A 12,807-nucleotide genomic window follows, 5' to 3' on the forward strand; every position below is an offset into this window, starting at 1 on the left:
ATTTCATCCTTAGTACATAGTGATATGTCAGTAAGGTTAACAGTTCCTGATACGATAGTAGAGGGAGGTTTCCAACCATTTTGCACACTTACCCAAACATGCTCATCTAAAGACTTAAGAAACACACGCATTCTAACCTTCCAATAGGCATAATTACTTCCATCAAAATACGGAGGTACAGAAAGTGATTGACTCATCTAGACAACTATGGGTCAGGACTCGAGATTTAGCTCTGATACCACTTGAAAAAGCAATAGTTCGACCCAACCAACACCTAGAGGGGGGTGAATAGGTGTTTATGCGGAATTAAAACAATTAATTAACTGATGCAACAAGTCACATCAATTATGCATTGCCTAGATTCATTCACATACTTTATCTACCTAAGTTGAATTACCAGTTGAAAAATAAATAACAGAAAGCAGTAAAAACACAACAAAAATGTTGACGGAGAAAACCCAACTAGGTAAATACTCCGGGCACAAGCCAGTAGAGATCCACTATAGAAGATATTGACTTACAGTACGTCAGACATTATTGATTCTAACAATATTCTGACCTCCTTACTGTATCGACCACAGTTATCCTAAATTTTGCAGATCTGCGCCAAAATCCCAGCTTTGAATATCTTCTACCTCCTGTGAATCACCAAGCTCTCCAGTTCTTCAAGCAATTTCCTTCCCGGATCTTCAAACAGATGATCTTCTGGAAGTTTATATGGAGATATGAAAGGGTGTTTTGGTTTTGTGAGGGTTGATGTTTTTATTCAAAGAACCATTAGAATCAAAGATGAAAAAGATGAATTTATTTTGGTTCTTGATCCTTTGGAAATTGAGAGGAATTGTTGTTTTAATGTTTGCCAAAGGTCACATTAGAAAATCGAACGTTTTGTTTATATAGTAGGTCGAATTTGATAATATAGGGCGTTAAAAATTCGCAAGGCATTAAAATTACCAAAGGCCAGATAACATAGTCGCTCGAGCGAGGTCATGGCGAAACTCGAGCGACGTACCTTCGCTCAGGCGATAGACCAGCGAAACTCCAGCGAGGTCAGTTCTATAATTTTGGCTCTAGCAAGGTCAGGGCGAAACTCCAGCTACATCAACGCGCCGTTTGCATCTTCAAAGCATCCCACTTTACCCTAGACCTATGCTATGACCTTTACTAAATTGCAACTTTAGTCCCTGAAATATTTGACCTGTACAATTTAGTCCTTGACTTTACAATTTTGACAAATAGGTCCTTTGGTCACAGATTGCTAATTACACATTTTCCTAACATTATGTATAAGTTAAAAATGTGGTGATGATATTCCATCTTAACATGTTTGATTAGTGGGGAATGTTCTGTGTACAGAAATGTGGCTCACATAAATGCTAAAGACAACACACAATTGTTTTTTTTTTTTGGGGGGGGGGGGGTTGTGTTTGTCATTTCTTATCACAGCCTGTGGCCCACACATTGTGAGCATCTGGTGGAATTCTGTACGAATGGCTTTATACTTGACTAGTACTGGTGGCAGTGGGCTTCCGATCCATTATCCAGTGGAGCCCACTGCCACTTAAAGTATTAAACTGGATATCATCAAAATTTGGCCCCTCACATGCAAATCTTATTTATTTACACAAGATCTTATATATATTTTATGTAAAAGTTAAAATGTGATGATGATATTTGAATTTAGAGGGCTTTTGGGCACCATATTTTGCTCATAATTAGAAGAAACATAGCCTTTGCAAAATGTAAGTTGTGAGATAAAACAACCCTTCACCCGTTCCAATATAAAGATTAGTCAATCAAATAATAGATAGTAAATGGATTGGTTTGAAAATAAATGACTAGCTGGTTATAGAATATTTTTCTAGTCAGATTCAAACCTAAACTCAAATAAAATTTCTTCTAAAAAGGAGGCGGAAAATAGCAAACAAACCGGCGTTTAGCATGTTTGTCTGTTCTAATATGACAATGGAAGTGCCAAATTTTACTTTTATGCGCTTCTTATTCTTGGATTGATGTTGTCTTAATTGTTTTGGCCTATGCAGGAAGACAAGAATATGGCTTTGTACGTTTGAGACAGCAGATGATGCAGCACGAGCATATGACGAGGTTGCAAGGATCATGTGCGGATCAAGAGCATGCACGAACTTTGCAGACAGCATGAATGAGCCTCAATTTTTGTCATCAAAGTTTCTTTCAGCAACTCTAATGGCTAAGCTACAAAAATGCCACCTAAAATCTCTCGAAATGGCCAAGAAACTAGTTGTGAGTAAGCTAAATGAAATGGAACAAACTCAATGTCCTAATGATTTTGCATTTGTTGAAAGGGATGGTCAAATTGGGGTCAATTTTTCAAGGGATTGTGTGAATTGTGAAAGCCAAATAGGGAGTAATGAAGAACCATTAAAGCCTTTGGAAGATGATCATATAGAGAAGATGATTGAGGAGTTGATTGATTATGGCTCGTTTGAGCTTTGTTATGTTATGGGAGAATGACAATTTAGTGTACCATCCCCCCCCCCCCCCCCCCGGGGTTTTTGACTTATTTCAAGGAAGACTGTAATATTAGTTTCATATATAGCATTGAACTCGACTAGACATCACGATGTATAAAATATTAACTTTTTTTCTCTTTACTATTATTCTGCTCAATCCAGCTTAGTAAACGTGCCACTATGTTAGATAATCTTTTGTCCATAAGTTTATCTTAATATGAAAGGCCAAAATTTAGGTATGTTTGAATCTTGGATGAAATACTATCCCAAAAGCTATTGGATTGGTACCATGTACTTTAAAATAGCTGGCACGTACGGTAAATGTTATCCCTTGTCTTTCTTCTTTAAAGTGTCTAATCCTACTTTACACCGAAAATCAATTGTTATCTTCCTCCTATTTTAACTCAACATTTTGTTTACAAAAGATTGTTGGTAAATGAAAATAAAAAAACAAGTGATTATATGTCTAATCAATTGCGTGGTTGGAACTAATTAGTGATGTCTACTTCGGATGCAAAGTGAATATGAAATATGGCAACTCAACCAACATTTTCTTGATGTAGCTTGGGCCAATTGTTATAATTGACGTCTACTTGTTCACATTTAGCTTGTAACACAATCTATATTGCACAACAGGTGATGTCATATATTGTTGATAATAAACTACAAAATAAATAAATAAATCAGATTCCGTAATATAAAATTAACGCAAGAATCTAATAATAAAATTTTCAAGAGAAACTTTCCAAGTAAATTCTTAGATCTCGAAGTGCAAAAGTTCCATCAGTCAATATGAAACTAATATTTTCTTTTCTTTTCGTGGATTGAGTTTAAGTTGGCTTCTTTTTTGTGAGTGATTGATGAGAACACACTCATCTTATCATTCTCAGTCATAATTATAATTTATTTATAGAAAAGTAGAGAAATAGATTGTAAAATGATAAGAATCGCAACCATTGACGATTCCACTTAATTACGATTTTTTTTTTTTTAAAAAAATGTAGCTGCTGTCAATAACGCTATTTATATGTTCTGAACCTTTTAAAAATTATTCTTAGATAATCTTTTTTATTCAATATTGGGTTAAAATTTAAAAACAAAAATCAAGTATGTCAATCTTTCGTACACATAAATAACTAATTTAATGTTAAATTCACTAATAACAATTGAACTTTGCACTTAGTATCACCTTAATTACCAAAAATTAATTTGCACTTAAGTGAATCTCTAGATGGTACAAAATGTTTCATATCCATCGATTCTATTTGCCATCTATTTTTAACTAAAATTCTATGATTCTCCATGTCTAGTCGTAGGATTTAACTAAAAATCCTAAGTATATGATGACCAACACAAGAACACATAAATCTTTCTATTAGAAAATGATGTCAAACTGAATTTGTAATCAGATAAAATATTTTGTTCCTATTTGATAGAAATTAAAATTACTTTTTTAATATATTTTTATTACAAGTTCATGAAATATATAATTGAAAAGTTATAAATTATATGAAACATATAGTTAAAAATTAATTTTTAATTTTGATAAAAATCTAAATTTTATTAGGAGCTTTGTAAAGTTCAATCACAAGCTTGAAATAAATTAAAAGTAGATCAAGCTTCTACTAACGGGAACCGCTATTTAGATCCACTTATATTATACTTTTAACATTATGTAAATTTACTTAAATAGACATATATAAAATTAAATATAAATATATCACTCGAAATTCATTCACTAATATTTATTTCCATAAAAATTCTTTTGGATATTTTTATATTTCTTTTAGAATTTATGTCTTTATCCCAGATTAATGTATATTAGGGATGTGACGAGGAAAGTGATCGCAAGGGCTAGACCAGCTATTCCAGTTGAGAATGAAAGGGTTAAAGGGACTTCCGATGGCAGGTGATGACATTGTTGTTCCTAATGCTTAGCTAGTTTAATTGATTTTTTATTTGTTTTCCTAGTTTCTATTGCTCTGGATGCTACACAAGAATTTAACTTTTATCCCTAAAATGTGAATATTGGTGATAAATTTATAATATGGGATGAATACGATATTTTTTTTTTTTTAAGAATAATGTTATTCACAGTGAAACTATCGGTAGACGTCATACGCAGCATACTTATGAAAGTATGTATCAAATAACAAATTGTCATGTATATATATTAAGAAGGAAGATTGAGGAGAAGCTTTTGAATACTCAATTTATGCTTAAGTATTCAATTATATACCTCGCCCTGTTTGGCTCAGATTTTAATTTGAGTCAAAGTCAAACAATCAATATTAATTACAGCTGTTATGGATTCCACAAATTTTCAACCACACATTTCAAATACTTCTATCAAAATATACTAAAAATCTAATTTTAATCACCACCAAACACCCTCATAATATACTTTTATTTAATTTTAGTTTTGTTAATAATTAATTAATAACATTATTTCCTAACATATTTAGCTATATGTCCAATATATCCTTATTTAATTTCATTTTTTATTAATAATTAATTAATTCAATTTATTCAACATGAATTTTTTATAAAAAGAAAAAAAAATCCTTTTTCTTTTCCATTTGTCAATAATTCCCCAAATTAATTTTTTTACTATTATACTATTTTTTACTAACGACTTTTATTACATAAATATAACTTAAGTTTTTTTTCCCTCCGTTGAATTAAGCAGTTTAAAAAAGTAACATATATATTCTCTTATTTAAATGGTTGTTTCATTTGATTGTTTCACACATATTCTAACAACTAAATAATATATTTAATGCATATAGGGTGTTACTGTATAATTTGATAAAATTTCATTTTATGTTATATTTACCCTTTTAAGATTTATTTTAATTGGTAGTTATATGAATCCCTACGATATCTAAGTTTAGATAAAAATGGAATACCAAATGACAAGGTAATAATACTATCACTAAAAATTTTATTAACTACAAAATATTATAATTGCAATAAACATTTATAATCTTTGCTCATTTCCACACATAAGTCATCAATTATTTTTCACTATATTCTTATTTGTTATCATTATATGAAACTAAATGAATTATTATAATATTATAATATATGTGGAAATTATAAACCATCCAAACACAATATTAACTGATTACAAATTTCAATATACAGAGAGAACATACGATGAAGGAAGATGGAGAGAGCTTGTTGAGGCTACATTTTTAATTTCGTGCCAATGGAAAGCATGTAAAGGGGATTGAGCGATAGCTATTTTTATAGTTAATAATTAATATAAATAAATGAGAGAGGAGATTTGGGCTGCTTTATGTTAGTACATGCACTATGTAATAAATATAATTATGATCATTATAGCTATAAAAATCAACATTTCTCATTCTAGAACTTTTGTCAATGAAAGTAATTTATTGTGGGCTAGACTTTCTTAAAACTCGAAAATAACTTAGATGATGCTTATGTATATGAATGTATTCATGTTGGGCATTGGAGTTTTGGAGAAGTTGATTTGCGTGAGACAAATTCTATAAAAAAAAAAAAATTTAAAATAGTCGTTTTGGTCTTTGAATATTTTTTTTTATTATACTACAAAAATAAAATAATTTTTTCTCTCTATTTTTATTTTTAAATTCTTTTAGTAATGTCTATCTAAATGACGAACATAAGCTACTTATAAGTTGATTAGTGAATTAAAGTTTTTTCCTAATTAGATAAGTTTGGTTCGCATTTCAATTTAATTTCTAATATCATGGATTTAATGGTATGAAATTTCTATTTTAGATTTATCTATTACCACTAATCAGTTTAATTGTATATATACATCCATTTGGAAAGTCCTAAGCATGTGGCAGTCCGACATTATTACCATCTCATCATATTCTTGTAAGTATGCATTTTTTTTTTTACTCATATTTATGGATTTACAGAACCATCTTTGGCTGGATATCTATATGAAAGATCTCTTTTCATCAATATGACTCATCTTTGACTTGAGGATTTATATTTTCAATATTTCTAACTTTTATGATTTTTATTTAGGCCCTGTTTGAAACCCATTATTTCTTCATTAAAATGAAAAATATGGTTATTATCCATCACATCAAGCCACCATATTTGATTTTTTATCTCTTGTATAAAGCTGATAATGACTATATTTTTCATTCTCATTTTTATAATAATGTGGCTCAAACGGGGGCTTAACTATTTTATTATTTATTAAACTATAATTTAATAATTATTTATAGAAAAGATGAGGGGACATTAGCATATGTGCAATTATATTAAAATCAGCCAATTAAGATTTGTTGAAACGTGAACAACAGCCACTTTGTATGGATTTTTGAGTGAATTTTATATTAAATAAATCATTTGATATTTTTGTTCCTATATTTACTTAGTTTTTTATATTAAACAAATTTTGAAATGTTAATTATAATTAGCTGCAGTATATTGGTATTTATTTGTATGATATGTCCATTATTTTCTATATGATTTTTTAAACATTGATAAATAAATTATTAAACTAACATACCAATGACTTTTTTATTTTGTATGCCAAAAAAATCATAGATAAATACATCATCGTTGAAAACAGTAACAAAATGAGATTTTATTCAACAATAGATCAACAAAATGAGTTAGATCATCAGTTTAATTTGAAAAATATTAATTGCTAATTTATATTTTTGTTGTCATACCTTAAATTTATTTTCATATTTGTAGGATTGATGTTGCCAAATAAAGATTGCGATTATATGTTTATAAGGCAACTTAATACATTTGAAGAAGAGTTTATTATAAAAGCATCCATATTTCAAAAAGGTTCCGTTGAGATCTACAGCAATAAGAACGATCATATTAAAGTTTTAAAACTAATTTTATTTGATGAGAGAGGTATCGGAATTAGCTAATACTTCTCTTACAAAACTTACTATATTAGACTAATAGATATATAAATGGATTATGCTACTTGTATATCAAAATTGTACATAAATAGTTGCATAAAATGATATGGAGGGGAAAAAATTTGATGAAAAATTGGTTGTGTTTTAAATTAACAAATGATAGAGTGACGTGTGACATTATGTAACAAATAGTATGAGTATTTCAAAAATACTATCCATATCATTCATTCGATTTATAAGACGTACAATACACATGCTTACTATATATATATGGTGTGGATGTATAATGTTTAAATGAATGAATTTAATAAGATATTTGAATGTAATAGAAATGAATATAGGATAAGGGTTATGCCACATGTACATTATTGTATCCATAATGTATAAGTGGCATAATATCATTGAAGAGTTGAAAAATAGTTTTTTAAATCCTTCAATCATGGAATTCTACATGTACACGCCTTATGGATACCATAATGTACATGTAGAATTATCCTATGATATTATGTCACTTGTACATTATGGATACCCTTATAGACATCATAATATACATGTAGCATAACTCAATATAATAAGGTGGGATATCAGCAATGTCCCAAAAACCCAAGCATTCTGTTTCGCCACGTGTCAAACTGTAATTCGACATTTACTCAAACCAACAAACACTCCTCAGTGACACTAACAGTTTCATGAGTCGTGTGGCTAGAGAGAGAAATCAAAACTCCCGCTCCTCCATTTACATATATGGTAAATTAATACGGTTCTTATACACCCATTTTTCTCTCAATTTTCGCTCCTATTTTTCCTCAAAATTTCAGTTTTGTTTCAATATATACACACACATGCATTAACAAGCTTCAATACACTTCCATTTCTATATATTATATGTATATGTATGTATAAGTAGTGTAGAAGTATAATTTATGATGATTTGTAAGTCCTATCTGTTGGAATAATTAATAATTTCATATGTGGACTTCACATTCGATTGAAAATTTTACGGGTTAGATGTATAGCTTATAATGATATTTGTGATTGGGCTAAATTTATTAAGTGATCAATTGTGTTTTTTACACCTTACGGGTTGTAATTAATTTGATGTGGTAATTTAAAGTATGTGGACCAGAAATAAACCCTAATTAGAATGACTCAATTATTTCCTATATAAAGGTTAGGTCCCCTCTCTCTCTATATGTTTTATTGGCTTGCCCTATTAATAGCTAGTACTTTGTGAGGAGCAAGGAGGGAAAGATTTTGGCTGTTATTACAACTGTCATTCATATCAACAATGGCCTCCGTAGGTATGAATTCGTTTTATTAATTTATTATATGATGATTCTTGATTCTCAGTATGATTACAAATAAATTTCAACAATTGGTATCAGGGCCTTCATGCTAAGATCAGAATCCTTAATAAAATAATATTCTGTCTCATTTTTTTTTCGGCTTGAATAATCAAAAGTTAGATTTTAATATTGTTATTGTTTTCTGGCAATTTGAGGGAATTAATTCTTATCCTCCTCACCAACAACTTGATTCTATATACACGCTTGTACACTATTTCCACTTGCACATCAATTCCCTTTTGGTTTAAAATTGGCACAGCAAAATCCCAACTGTGCCACCATGTGACCCCTACCACCCATGTCTTTTTTTTCCCAATCTCCAATAACCTTGAACATTCCATTAGACTTAGAAACATCAATCACAATCACAATCCCAATCCTAAAATCAAGCTCGGCCCACCTGCCACACCGCCGAATCAGCCACAACAACCTGAAAAACTGTCTGCGACGGCGCCGAACTGCTGTGTGGGTAGTCTATTTGCGGCAATTACCGAACAGTGGAGAGGGTCATGGTTGTCCTTTTTGAATTCTAACTCCTTATAAGTTGATAAATCAGTCATTATTGACACCTAACCATGTCGCCGACGGTGGAAACTGAGAGAAGAATGGTGGTTTTTCTTTTGGGTTATAATCTTTGATTTTAGCCGTATGTAATATATTTGGGGATGGGACTAGTCTTGCAATTTGTGAGTTTAGAGGTCCCATACAGAAATTAAGGGATTAGGGCCTGTTTTGCAAATTTTTAAGTAAGGACCTGCCACACAATTTTAAATATTGAGGGACCTAGTTTTAATTTAAATCTAGGGTTAATATGTAATTTACAAAGGGTATTAAACTTGAACCTTTTAAAAGGTTTGATTTGACCCTAAGATTTCAATTTTGACCCAATTAAAATTTTAATTCTGACCCGTTTAAAATTATATCAAATAAATAAATAAATAAATAATTGATTGACGACTTCCATATTTTTCATTAAAATATGTATTTAAATATTGCCATTATTTATGCATTTAAATTTCATTTTTGAAATTTTGTTGTCAATTTCGTCTCTCAATCACATATGAATTTTTGTCTTTCATCAATTAATGATTATGATTTGTTGCGTAATTATTGTTTTGTGATTGAATCTTTATGGAATTTGAGACGATTTTTATTTTCCCACAAAGAGAAATATTTTGAAATAAAAATAGATGGAGATACTCATTATCATTTATTCGGTTTTCTCTACAATAAAAAATACATATATTTTGCCCAACAATTTTTGATTTATTGCATATAACATCCTGCCCAAAGGTGTTATTATATGTGAAATTTTTTGGAAAATGGCATAAGGCGGTTAATGAGTTTACCTTGATCTAGAAATTTCCTTTTGTCCAAAGGTGTTGGTGTTTCAAAAACTAATGTAATTTTGTTAACTAGCCACATGCTGTATTTTAAGAGTACCTTATAGCATGTTGTATTGTTGACCCAAAGGTGACTTTATGATGATGTGTCTAGGCTCTTACCGTAATAAATTCACATGTTTTGATTTAAATTACGGATTATCTAATTAATAGCCCATATTAATTAGTTGGATATTTCATCATTCATTTGATTGCATGTATAATGTTTGGATAATATTAAGAGTGATATTTTATGTTTCCACAATTTATAATGCATCATCTCTTTCGAATCAATTGTTTGCTATTGAAACCTTGACTCGGAATAACTATGTGAGATTGAAACAAGACGTAGAAATAGCACTTGGTCATTTGGGCTTGAATTTTGCAATGGAGAAAAAGCTTGAGAAACCCACATATAAGAGTACCGTTGAATATGTAGCCGAGCATGAAAAATGGGAAAGGGCTAACAAACTCTGTTTGAAGATCATTAAGCGATCAATATTTGATTCCATTCTAGGTGCCATCCCCGATAATGAAAATGCCAAAAGTTTTATGGATGCCATAGGAGAAAAATTTATTGAGTCTGATAAAGTCGAAACTGGGGATTTGATGGATAAATTGATGAGCATGAAATATGATGGCACAAGTGGTGTTAGGGAGCATGTCATGAAAATGATAAATATATCATCTAAGCTAAAGGTTCTTGACATTCCCATTGCGGAGCCTTTCCTAGTCTATCATATTTTGAATAGCCTTCCTAGCAAGTTTAATCAGCTTAAGGTTACTTATAATGTTCAACGGGATAAATGGAATTTGAATGACCTCATAGCAGTGTGTGTTCAAGAAGAGTATAGGATGCGCCGTGAAACTGTTGAAACTGTGCAATTAGCTTTTCAGCCATCACAGAATAAGGGGCCTTCTCATAACCATAAACCTAAGTTTCGTAAGGGTAATAAGTCCTACCGAAGTCAGCAGAATAAAAATTTTAGTGGCCCTAAAGGAGTTATAAAGAAAAATGATCAATGTAAGTTCTGTAAAAAGAATGGTCACTGGCAAAAAGGCTGTTTTAAGTTCAAGACTTGGTTGGAAAAAAAGAAGAGTTCTTCAGGTATTCCCTTGGCCTTAGTTTGTTTTGAGTCTTCTTTAGTAGATATGCCTTTGAATTCTTGGTGGCTAGACTCGGGAGCTAGTATTCATATTGCGAATTCCTTGCAAGGGTTCACAAGCAAACAGAGGCCAAGTGAGAATGAAGTCAGCTTGAGTGTTGCAAATGGAGTTCAAGTGAAGGTTGAATTCATAGGAGTAGTGAAGTTGACTTTAGAGTCTAGTTTTTATCTTGTTTTGAAAAATACAGTTTATGTACCGCAAATGAGACGGAATTTAATTTCTATATCAAAACTTGATGCTTGTGGTTTTACATTTAATTTTGGTAATGGAATGGTTGAGTTATTTAATGATTCTTGTTTGATTGGAAATGACATTTTATGTGATGGTTTATATAAATTATCTTTGGCTCCTTTTGGTGATGTCTCGTGTATTACAAATGTATCAAAGTAAAGGACCTTAATTCGTGAATCATCCTCTATGTTGTGGCATAAGCATTTGGAGTCATATTTCTAAGGAAAGAATGGAAAGATTAGTAAAAGATGAGATACTTCCCTCTTTAGACTTCTCTGATTTTGAAACCTGTGTCGATTGTATAAGAGGAAAGCTAACTAAATCTACAAGGAAGTGTTAAATTTGGAGTAATGGAATTTTGGACTTGATACACACTTATATCAGTGGACCTTTGCCCTCCACTATATGTGGGAATAAGTATTTCATAACTTTCATGATTTTGGCTGTTATTACAACTGTCATTCATATCAACAATGGCCTCCGTAGGTATGAATTCGTTTTATTAATTTATTATATGATGATTCTTGATTCTCAGTATGATTACAAATAAATTTCAACAATTGGTATCAGGGCCTTCATGCTAAGATCAGAATCCTTAATAAAATAATATTCTGTCTCATTTTTTTTTCGGCTTGAATAATCAAAAGTTAGATTTTAATATTGTTATTGTTTTCTGGCAATTTGAGGGAATTAATTCTTATCCTCCTCACCAACAACTTGATTCTATATACACGCTTGTACACTATTTCCACTTGCACATCAATTCCCTTTTGGTTTAAAATTGGCACAGCAAAATCCCAACTGTGCCACCATGTGACCCCTACCACCCATGTCTTTTTTTTCCCAATCTCCAATAACCTTGAACATTCCATTAGACTTAGAAACATCAATCACAATCACAATCCCAATCCTAAAATCAAGCTCGGCCCACCTGCCACACCGCCGAATCAGCCACAACAACCTGAAAAACTGTCTGCGACGGCGCCGAACTGCTGTGTGGGTAGTCTATTTGCGGCAATTACCGAACAGTGGAGAGGGTCATGGTTGTCCTTTTTGAATTCTAACTCCTTATAAGTTGATAAATCAGTCATTATTGACACCTAACCATGTCGCCGACGGTGGAAACTGAGAGAAGAATGGTGGTTTTTCTTTTGGGTTATAATCTTTGATTTTAGCCGTATGTAATATATTTGGGGATGGGACTAGTCTTGCAATTTGTGAGTTTAGAGGTCCCATACAGAAATTAAGGGATTAGGGCCTGTTTTGCAAATTTTTAAGTAAGGACCTGCCACAC

At 31.2% G+C, this 12,807-nt stretch overlaps 1 pseudogene; it reads left to right on the forward strand.

The window, feature by feature from the left end:
- LOC111374902 overlaps window positions 1-2,493 on the forward strand; it is an 11,306-nt pseudogene extending 8,813 nt beyond the window's left edge.
- Window positions 2,494-12,807: the final 10,314 nt, after the last annotated feature.

This window comes from Olea europaea, unplaced genomic scaffold (genome assembly GCF_002742605.1).
Source record: "Olea europaea var. sylvestris unplaced genomic scaffold, O_europaea_v1 scaffold1307, whole genome shotgun sequence".
NCBI lineage: Eukaryota > Viridiplantae > Streptophyta > Magnoliopsida > Lamiales > Oleaceae > Olea > Olea europaea.